Raw genomic sequence first — 10,000 nt, 5'->3', positions numbered from 1 at the left:
AGACTTCAACAAAAAAAAAACATGCAATAATCTGGAATGGTAAAAAAATATAATTAATTCAAAAGTATATCAAACAATTGCACAGTTGAAATATAATGAAAACATGAACGTAGAGTGAAGTATACATACATACATACATAAATACATACATACATACATACATACACGCATGTTTCAAGGGTAGAAATTCAGAATATATATTAAAAAAAAGTCATAAAAAAGGTATACAGTTTATTATACCATGCATATATTCATACACACTCATACACACATACGAGTATATTTTAAGAGGGAAAAAATTATATCTCAAAATTTCATGAAAAAAAAAATATATATATATATACAGTTTAAAATGTATTCTAAATAATGTGACATCCTTTTTAAACAGCAAATGTCAATGCAAGGGAAGAATAACACATGATACGGAAAGAAAAGAGTATAGATAGAAAAAAAAAGAACAAAAATTTGCGTTGATAAATGAGAAATAAAGGGTAACTGAAAGGGATGTAAAAAAAAAATAAATAAAAAGGGATAAGAAATAAGAGAAAATAATGTAAAGGAAAAGTATACAGAAAATATGAAAAAAATACACGAAAGTAAAGAAAATAATATAAATAACAAAAAAATATACAAAACAAAAACTACACAAAAAAGAAACAAAACAAAACAAAATAAAACGTACGAAGTAAGAAGTAAACAAAAGCAAGTACAGGAAAAAAAAACAAGTCTATAAAAAAAGGAAAAACAACTGACAGAAAACAAACAAGTACACAGGACAATTCAAGAGGATATAAAAGAGATAAAGAAGTGACAAAATAATGATCCTCTCCCTTCATCTCCACCTCGCAGTAAAAAAAATAATCCTCTTAAAGAAAACGAGACGCCCTCTTCAAGTTTTAAAGGGTAACTGGGAAAGACGAAACTTGTGAGGAATATTAGAAGTTTTTGTGCCCGCGTGTGAGACAGAGGGGAGGAGGAGGAGGGAGAAGAGAAGGAGGAGGAGGAAGAGGAGGAGGAGGAGGAGGAGGAGCATGTCTTTTGAAGTAGAGAGTTGTGTGTTTCTGTGTGTGTGTGTGTAGAGAGAGAGAGAGAGAGAGAGAGAGAGAGAGAGAGAGAGAGAGAGAGAGAGAGAGAGAGAGAGAGAGAGAGAGGAAAAAAATAATCACATGTCCTTGGAGTGAAATTGTTAAGAGAATAAGGAAGGAATAATTGGAGTTGAAATTATAATAAGAATATGAATAATAATAATAATAAGAAGAGATGGAAAATAGAGAAGAAAAAGAAAAAAAAAAAACATACAACTACATCAAGAACGATGTCAAAGTCTGAGAAAGAGAGAAAAAAGTTGAACGTGGAGTTGGAGGAAGGAAAAAAAAAGAGGAAGGGGAGAAAAGGAAAAGGAATGGAAGAAGAGGAAGAGGAAGAGGAAGAGGAGGGTCCTTTTGAGTCTCCTTACATTTGGCAAAGAAGGTCCTCGAGTACTCTTGGCAGGGCTGATTGAAGGCAGAGAGAGAGAGAGAGAGAGAGAGAGAGAGAGAGAGAGAGAGAGAGAGAGAGAGAGAGAGAGAGAGCACGAAAAGTTGTGTAAGCTTTTTAATTTCACGTATTTCTCTCTCTCTCTCTCTCTCTCTCTCTCTCTCTCTCTCTCTCTCTCTCTCTCTCTCTCTCTCTCTCTCTCTCTCTCTCTCTCTCTCTCGTTTTCTTCATTTTCCGTCTACTTTTTTAATCTTTTAGTTGCCTTCCCATATTTATTAACTACTTTCTCAATCATCTACATTTATTTTATTTTCTATTTTTTTCTTCCTGGTCTTTTTGTTCTTTCATATTTTCACTCATGATACTCTTCTTTCCTTTATATCGTACTTTTTTCCTTTTTTTCCTTAACTTTATGATTTCTTACCTATCTATCTTTTTTCCCCCAATTACATCAGTCACGCTTTCTCTTTCCTTTATTTCCTTCCGTCTTTTCCTTTTTATTTCTTTACTTTCACATTTCCTTTCCATCTATCACTATTTTCCTACTTATTTCAGTCACGTTCCTCTTCTTTCCTTCATGTCCTACATTTTTTTTACCCACTTTTTCTTTACTTTCATTTCCTTTCACTTTTTTTTCCTTTGTTCTACCTCTCTCTTCTTTTTTCCCCCATCCTTTCTATCTTCAGAGAGAGAGAGAGAGAGAGAGAGAGAGAGAGAGAGAGAGAGAGAGAGAGAGAGAGAGAGTAAAGGATTCGTGTCGTCGTTAAATGAAACTCTTGATTCTCTCACGCTTCACTTGCTTCAGAAGGGATCCGCTCTGTGGCTTCAATTCTTTGCTTCGTGGCGCACGCTGACGGAGGGAGGGGAGGGTGCCACGGGGAAGTAGAGGGGGAGGTGGAGGGGGTGTAGGAGGCTGTTTGTTTTTGTTGTTGTTGTTGGTGGTGGTGTTTGTTTTTGTTGTTGTTGTTTTGTTGTTGTTGTTGTTGTTGTTGCTCATGTTCTTTTTGTAGTTCTTGTTCTTGTTGTTTTTCTTGTTCTTGTTGTTTTCTTCTTGTTAGGATGCAGATGGTGATTGTTTTACTACTACTACTACTACTACTACTACTACTACTACTACCACCACCACTACTACTATGGCTATTACTATTACGTATGTTTTCGTATTTAATTATTTGGCAGATTAATCAACATTCAGCGGACGATAAATAATAGTAATAGTAATAATAATAATAATAATAATGGTAATAATGACAACATAATTCTACATTTGTTTATAACACACACACACACACACACACACACACACACACACACACACACACACACACACACACACACACACACACACACACACCTGTTCTTTCATTAGGGATTAATTAAGATGCATTTTTTCCCCTCACAGCTAATTACTTGGTCAATACCTGTCATGGGGGGAAGACAGGGGGATGGGGGGAGGAGAGAGGAGTGGTGAGGGGGAGGAAGGTGGGGAGGAGCTCTCATTTTGGGGAGGGATGAAGTAAATGTGTATGTATAAAGAAATTACTGTGTGTGTGTGTGTGTGTGTGTGTGTGTGTATGTGTGTGAGAGAGAAAGAGAGGGAATTTAGCCGTCTGAGACACTCCTGGATATGCACGTGTACTTACGCACGCACGCACATTTACACACACACACACACACACACACACACACACACACACACACACACACACACACACACACACACACACACACACACACACACACGAAGATTACATGAACCAATTACGTGCAGTTCAGAAAGTCTCTCTCTCTCTCTCTCTCTCTCTCTCTCTCTCTCTCTCTCTCTCTCTCTCTCTCTCTCTCTCTCTCTCTCTCTCCCCACACACGTTATTGTTGTTTTAATACATTTTTACTATATTTTAATGCGCGGTTTTATCCATGAGAGAGAGAGAGAGAGAGAGAGAGAGAGAGAGAGAGAGAGAGAGAGAGAGAGAGAAAATGCAATAAAGGTTGGACTGAGGTAAGATTTAACCCTTCCTTCCTTCTCTTCCTTCTTTCCATTCCTTCTTTCCTTCATTCCTCCTTCCTTACCCTCCCCTTCCCTCCTAAAAGAATATATATACAAGCTGACCTCACTTTACCTGTTCTCTTCCTCCTCCTCCTCCTCCTCCTCCTCCTCCTCCTTTGCAACACCTGAGGATAGAGAAAATAACAATTACACCTGGTATTGTATTGCTTGGTGCTTGTGTTACCTGTGGAGGGTCATTTTCCTCCACCTGCTTCTTTTATCCACCTCTCCTCCTCCACCGCTCCTCCTCCTTCCTTCATCTCCCTTCCTCTCCTTGTCTTTCCGTTTCCCTCTTTCGTTATCTTATAAAGTACTTTTTCTTGGTGATTTTCTTTTGATTCTCTCTCTCTCTCTCTCTCTCTCTCTCTCTCTCTCTCTCTCTCTCTCTCTCTCTCTCTCTCTCTGCTAAATCTCGGCTGTAAATATTTCCTCTCCTCATTTTCTCTCTCCCTCCCTTTTATTGTTTTTCCTCATGTCTCATATTACTACTCATCCATCTCTCTCTCTCTCTCTCTCTCTCTCTCTCTCTCTCTCTCTCTCTCTCTCTCTCTCTCTCTCTCTCTCTCTCTCTCTCTCTCTCTCTTGTGCGCATGTGTTAAGTATTCGTGTGTAAGTATGCATAAGTGTGTGTGTGTGTGTGTGTGTGTGTGTGTGTGTGTGTGTGTGTGTGTGTGTGTTGCGTCATCCAATCAGATTCACGGAACGGCGCTGGTCCTGATTTTCCTGCTCTCTGATTGGTGCTTGTGGCGCGTCGCTCGTCTAATCGTGTGTCTCTAATTTGAGGTGACGTGCGCGCCCTCACACACGCACACTTACACACACACACACACACACACACACACACACACACACACACACACACACACACACACACACACACACACACACACACACACACACACAAAATGAGAAAATGTAATGAGTGGAAAGACGAGGAGGAGGAAGAGGAGGAGGAGGAGGAGGAGGAGGAGAAGGAAGGGAAATGAAGAGGAAGGGAACAAGTGGATGAAGAGGAGGAAGAAGAGGCATAAGTGAAGGAAGTGGAGGCAAGAGTGGAAGATAATGAAGGAGAGGGATATACCAGGAAGAAGGAAAGGAAGGGGAGAGGTGGGAGAATAAAGGTGAGAGAGGAGGAGGAGGAGGAGGAGGAGGAGGAGGAGGAGGAATGAAAGATAGAAATGAGATATCTGAAGGAAAATGAGGAAGAGGAGGTAGAACTGAAGGAAATGAAGAAAGGAACAGATGAAGTAAAGAAGCGAGAGAGAGAGAGAGAGAGAGAGAGAGAGAGAGAGAGAGAGAGAGAGAGAGAGAGAGAGAGAGAGAGAGAGAGAAATACAATAAACATTTTCAGCAACTTGCTCTCAACGTTGCGAAAAAGAAAAAAATAAAGGAAGAATGAGAGGAAAGAAGGAAGGAAGGAAGCAAGGAAGGAAGGAAAGAAGGAAGGAAGGAAGGAAATAAGAATGGAAAAGTGTAATGGAGGACGGAAGGAGGAAGTCAAGAAGGAAAAGGAAAAATATGGGACAAAAGAAGTAATGAATCCAGAATCACGAGAGAGAGAGAGAGAGAGAGAGAGAGAGAGAGAGAGAGAGAGAGAGAGAGAGAGAGAGAGAGAGAGAGAGAGAGAATTTCCCTTAAGTACACGATACATACTTAGATAATTTCCTTTTTTTCCCTGTTTTTCCTTTCCATTTTCATATCCCCCTTTTCCTTTCCTCTCCTCTGATTCTCTCTCTCTCTCTCTCTCTCTCTCTCTCTCTCTCTCTCTCTCTCTCTCTCTCTCTCTCTCTCTCTCTCTCTCTCTCTCTCTCTCTCTCTCTCCCTTCCTGTTCATGTCAGTTGTCATTGTTTTCACTCATGGTATATCTCTCTCTCTCTCTCTCTCTCTCTCTCTCTCTCTCTCTCTCTCTCTCTCTCTCTCTCTCTCAGAGAGAGAGAGAGAGAGAGAGAGAGAGAGAGAGAGAGAGAGAGAGAGAGAGAGAGAGAGAGAGAGAGAGAGAGAGAGAGAGAGAGAGAGAGAGAGATACCATGAGTGAAAACAATGACAACTGACATGAACAGGAAGGGGGAGAGAGAGAGAGAGAGAGAGAGAGAGAGAGAGAGAGAGAGAGAGAGAGAGAGAGAGAGAGAGAGAGAGAGAGAGAGAATCGCAAAAACAAAAATGGGAACACATCGAGACAGCATCATTCCCGAGAGAGAGAGAGAGAGAGAGAGAGAGAGAGAGAGAGAGAGAGAGAGAGAGAGAGAGAGAGAGAGAGAGAATAATTTAATCTACCTCTTCCTTTCTCGTCGTCTTTCTCTCTCAAGTGATGGAGAAACAAGTAACAGAGAGAAATGGAAGGAAGGAAGAGGGATGAAGTGGATGAAGGAAGGAAGAAGAGGAGGAGGAATAGGAGATGAGATGAGGGGAAAAATATTGACAGGGAGAGAGAGAGAGAGAGAGAGAGAGAGAGAGAGAGAGAGAGAGAGAGAGAGAGAGAGAGAGAGAGAGAGAGAGAGAATCCAACTAACTTTATCCTTTGTAACTTACATGTACCAATCTCTCTCTCTCTCTCTCTCTCTCTCTCTCTCTCTCTCTCTCTCTCTCTCTCTCTCTCTCTCTCTCTCTTTAGTAACTACCTGTAATCAAGAAGTAAGCCCATCAAACACACCTTTCTTTCCTCTTTTCCTCTTTTTCCTCTCCCATCCCCATTTTTACTCTTTTCTTTCCTCCCATATGCTTCATTCCCTTCCCCTTCCTTCCTTTCCTCCGTTTCCCTTTTCCTCCGATCGCTCCCTTTTTTCTTCTCTCCTTTCCCTTCTTTCTCACCTTTTCCTTCTCCTTTCCTTCCTTCCTTTCCCCTTCCCTCCCTCCCGCTCTTTCCCCTCCCCTCTCTCCCTTTTCTCTTCCTTCCTTTTCCTTCTGACCTCCCTCCCTTTCCACTTCCCTCCCTTCCTTTCCCTTTTTTCCTCTCTCCTCTCCCTCTCTTTTACTTTCCCCCTCTCCTAGGAATATCTCCCTAGCTTCCACCCGCACCCCCTTCCCATCAACACCTCCACTACCTCCCTCTCCTTCTCCCTCTCCTTTCCTTTCTGTCCTGCCCCCCCCTCGTCCCGGAAAATAAGTTACCAAATATGATAGGGAAATTTTTTATCAGGGGAAAAAAGTGAAGGAAAATATAGAGGTACTGTACACGTTTGAGTCACGTATCCCTTTAACTTGCCCTCGCGTGACCTAACTTTACGGAAACGACACCGACAGCTTGTAATTAAGGACAGGTAAACCAATTAGAGCCTACACACACACACACACACACACACACACACACACACACACACACACACACACACACACACACACACACACACACACACACACACACACACACACACACACAGTTAAAAGGGACGTGTCTCATCAATGGTCAAGTGGGAGAGAGAGAGAGAGAGAGAGAGAGAGAGAGAGAGAGAGAGAGAGAGAGAGAGAGAGAGAGAGAGAGAGAGAGTATGTGTGTGTGTGTGTATACGGAAGGTCGGAAAAGATAAGGGACAGAGGAAAGGGAAATGGAGGTGGAAGAGGAGGAGGAGAAAGAGGAGGAGGAGGAGGAGGAGGAGGAGGAAAGAAAAATAGATGCCGAAATTAAGGGAGCACAAAGAAAATATAATAATGTTCATTTTTCAAAGCCGAGAGAGAGAGAGAGAGAGAGAGAGAGAGAGAGAGAGAGAGAGAGAGAGAGAGAGAGAGAGAGAGAGAGAGAGAGAGATGGTGGTGGTGCTGCTGGAAAAGTCTAAAAATATCAATAAAAAGAACAGATAAATGAAGGAAAAAAATAAAATAGATGAATAAGTGAAAAAAATGGGGAAAAAAATAAACGATGAAATCCTGTGATGTAGAAAAGTGTTGGAAATTAAGAGGAAAAAACTTGAAAATCTAAAACTTTGAAATGAAAAAGAGAAAAAAATGGAAAGTTTGCAATACGTCACTGGAAGAAGGGAAAGCTAGTTAGAGAGAGAGAGAGAGAGAGAGAGAGAGAGAGAGAGAGAGAGAGAGAGAGAGAGAGAGAGAGAGAGGGTGGTGGGGGAGGTCAAAAGGTCAGAAAACATACATCATTTTGACCTGAGCGGAAGTGACCCTCCTTCTTTCTGGGTCATTTCTCCTCCACCTTATCTCCTGTATCTCTCTCTCTCTCTCTCTCTCTCTCTCTCTCTCTCTCTCTCTCTCTCTCTCTCTCTCTCTCTCTCTCTCTGTATCTCCCTCCCTCATCTCTTATAGTCACTCATCCCCTCTCTCTCTCTCTCTCTCTCTCTCTCTCTCTCTCTCTCTCTCTCTCTCTCTCTCTCTCTCTCTCTCTCTCTCTCTCTCTCTCTCTCTGTGATTTGTTGCTTTCTCTCCTGATTCTTGTCTCCCTCCACCTGCATATTTTTTCCTCCTTGTTTCCTTTCCTTCCCATAATTCTTTCCCCCATATAATTTCCACACCAATATTTTCTTCCTTCCTTCTTCCTTCCTGCGCTCTCTCTCTCTCTCTCTCTCTCTCTCTCTCTCTCTCTCTCTCTCTCTCTCTCTCTCTCTCTCTCTCTCTCTCTCTCTCTCTCTCTCTCTCTCGCAATTTTCTCTCTCTCCACAAATTTTTTTCTCGTTATTTTCCTCCTCCTCCTCTCCATTCTCCTCCTCCTCCTCCTCCACTTCCTGTTTCCCATATCCTGTTATTTTTTCCCTCCATCTCATAATTTTCCCTTCATCCCCATAACCATTTTCCCCTCCAGTATTATCATGTATTTTCCCCTTCCTTACAATTATCATTTATCTTCCTCTTTTCCTTTATTTCCTTCCCTTCTTTCTCCCTGTCTTTGCTCTTTCATTTCGCTCTTTTTTTCTCCTCATTCGTTTGTTTATTTCCTATTCTTTTTTCCTTCGTTAATTTGTCCAGTTTTCTTTTTTTTTTCCCTTTCTTCTCATCTTCTCTTCTTCTTCCTCTTCCTCGTTCTCTCTTTCAGTCCTCTTTTTTAATTTCTTTCTTCCTTGCAATGATTCCTTGCAATGATTCATCTATGTCGAAATGAGAGAGAGAGAGAGAGAGAGAGAGAGAGAGAGAGAGAGAGAGAGAGAGAGAGAGAGAGAGAGAGAGAGAGAGAGAGAGAGAGAGAGAAGGAAGGAGGGAAGAATGAAGAGAAGGAGGGAGGAAGAGAAGAATCGTGAAAGAGGTAAAGATAAGGAAAGAAAAATAGTAATGAAGGAAAGAGGAATGAAAGGAAGAAAATAAAAATAGAAGGAGGGAAAAGGGAAAATGAGGAAAGAACATAGGGAAAATAGAAATAAGAAGGAAGAAATGAACGAAGGAAGAAGGGAAATGTATGAGAGAGAGAGAGAGAGAGAGAGAGAGAGAGAGAGAGAGAGAGAGAGAGAGAGAGAGAGAGAGAGAGAGAGAGAGAGAGAGAAATAAACTTGAGGAGGAGGAAAAGAAGGAAAGGATAGTTTAGGAGGGAAAGAAGGAAAAAGAGAAACATGAAAAAAAATGAAAAATGATGAAAGGATTGAGGTGGGAAAAAAAGAGGCAAGAAATAAAGTTCTTCAGATGTGACTTTTCCTTTTTTTCCCCTCTCTTATTTCCCTTTCTTCTGACAAAATTCCCAGTCCTTTTATTCCTCCGTTTTCTATTCATTTCAAGGGGGTCTATTATGGCTGGTTCTTGTATAGGCGCTCTCTCTCTCTCTCTCTCTCTCTCTCTCTCTCTCTCTCTCTCTCTCTCTCTCTCTCTCTCTCTCTCTCTCTCTCTCTCTCTCTCTCTCTCTCTCTCTCTCTCTCTCTCTTGAATGAGGCTTCGGCAGTGCATTCAAATTCCGTGAGAGAGAGAGAGAGAGAGAGAGAGAGAGAGAGAGAGAGAGAGAGAGAGAGAGAGAGCAGCAGACACAAGACAAACTAAACTGAGAGCAAATTGAGAGAGAGAGAGAGAGAGAGAGAGAGAGAGAGAGAGAGAGAGAGAGAGAGAGAGAGAGAGAGAGAGAGAGAGAGAGAGAGAGAGAGAGAGAGAGAGAGGTAAGCAGAGGTGAGGTGAGGCGAGAACAGATTTGACCTTTTCAATTCTGATCTTCTTTCTTGTCTTCTAATTTTTTCCCCTCTCAGTTATTTCCCATCTCATTTTCCCCTCATGTTTTCCTCATTAGCGATAGAGAAAGACAAGCGAAGGAAAAGTAAGGCGAGGAAAATATCCCCTATCATTTGTCTCCTCATTTTTTCCCCTTTGAATTTTTTACCCCCTCTCATTTTTCCCTTATATTTTCCTCATTGGCGGCAGAGAGACTTAAGGAAAGGTAAGGTAAAGTGAGGACAAACTTAACTCCTCCATTGATCCTCCCCTTGATTTTTTCACCCTTCAATTTTTACCCTCTCTCAGTTTTTCCCTTCTCATTTTGTCCGCTTGTAATTTTTCACCCCCATCAATTTTCCCCCCGTCATTTTCCTTCATATTTTCCTCATCGGCGGTACTAATGAGGTGGC

This window comes from Scylla paramamosain, chromosome 20 (assembly GCF_035594125.1).
Source record: "Scylla paramamosain isolate STU-SP2022 chromosome 20, ASM3559412v1, whole genome shotgun sequence".
Classification (NCBI taxonomy): Eukaryota; Metazoa; Arthropoda; class Malacostraca; order Decapoda; family Portunidae; genus Scylla; species Scylla paramamosain.
The sequence above is the reverse complement of the archived record's forward strand: the minus strand, read 5'-3'. Positions refer to the sequence as shown.